This window comes from Arachis ipaensis, chromosome B10, assembly GCF_000816755.2.
Source record: "Arachis ipaensis cultivar K30076 chromosome B10, Araip1.1, whole genome shotgun sequence".
Classification (NCBI taxonomy): domain Eukaryota; kingdom Viridiplantae; phylum Streptophyta; class Magnoliopsida; order Fabales; family Fabaceae; genus Arachis; species Arachis ipaensis.
This window is the reverse complement of record NC_029794.2, coordinates 4,157,962-4,158,374: the sequence shown is the minus strand read 5'-3', so window position 1 is coordinate 4,158,374 and position 413 is coordinate 4,157,962.

Here is a 413-nt window from a genome sequence, read left to right as displayed (position 1 = left end):
TATATATATTAATTTTTAATTATTAACAAATACAGTGGCTCTGAAGAAATGGAAAAGGGAGGAGAATATAAGGGGGTGGTAGTGGGTAGTGGTTGACACTTGACACGCGTGCAGTTACGCGTCTTGACTGTTGCATGTATGTGTGTTTCTTCCTTGCTTCTTCTACATACGTATGTAGCTTAAACTAAGACACATTCTTGTACCATATACCAAGCTACTTACCGTAGTACTAACTGATATGTCCACACTGTATGTATGTATGCATGCGTACGTATAGGTTCAATGAAAAGTATGCCATTCATGGATAATCAAATTTGAGTATGGAGACGTGAAGCAATGGATACACGTATAGGAAAGTTTTCACAAATATATCTAATTTTTAATTATTTATCTTAATTATATATTATATATAC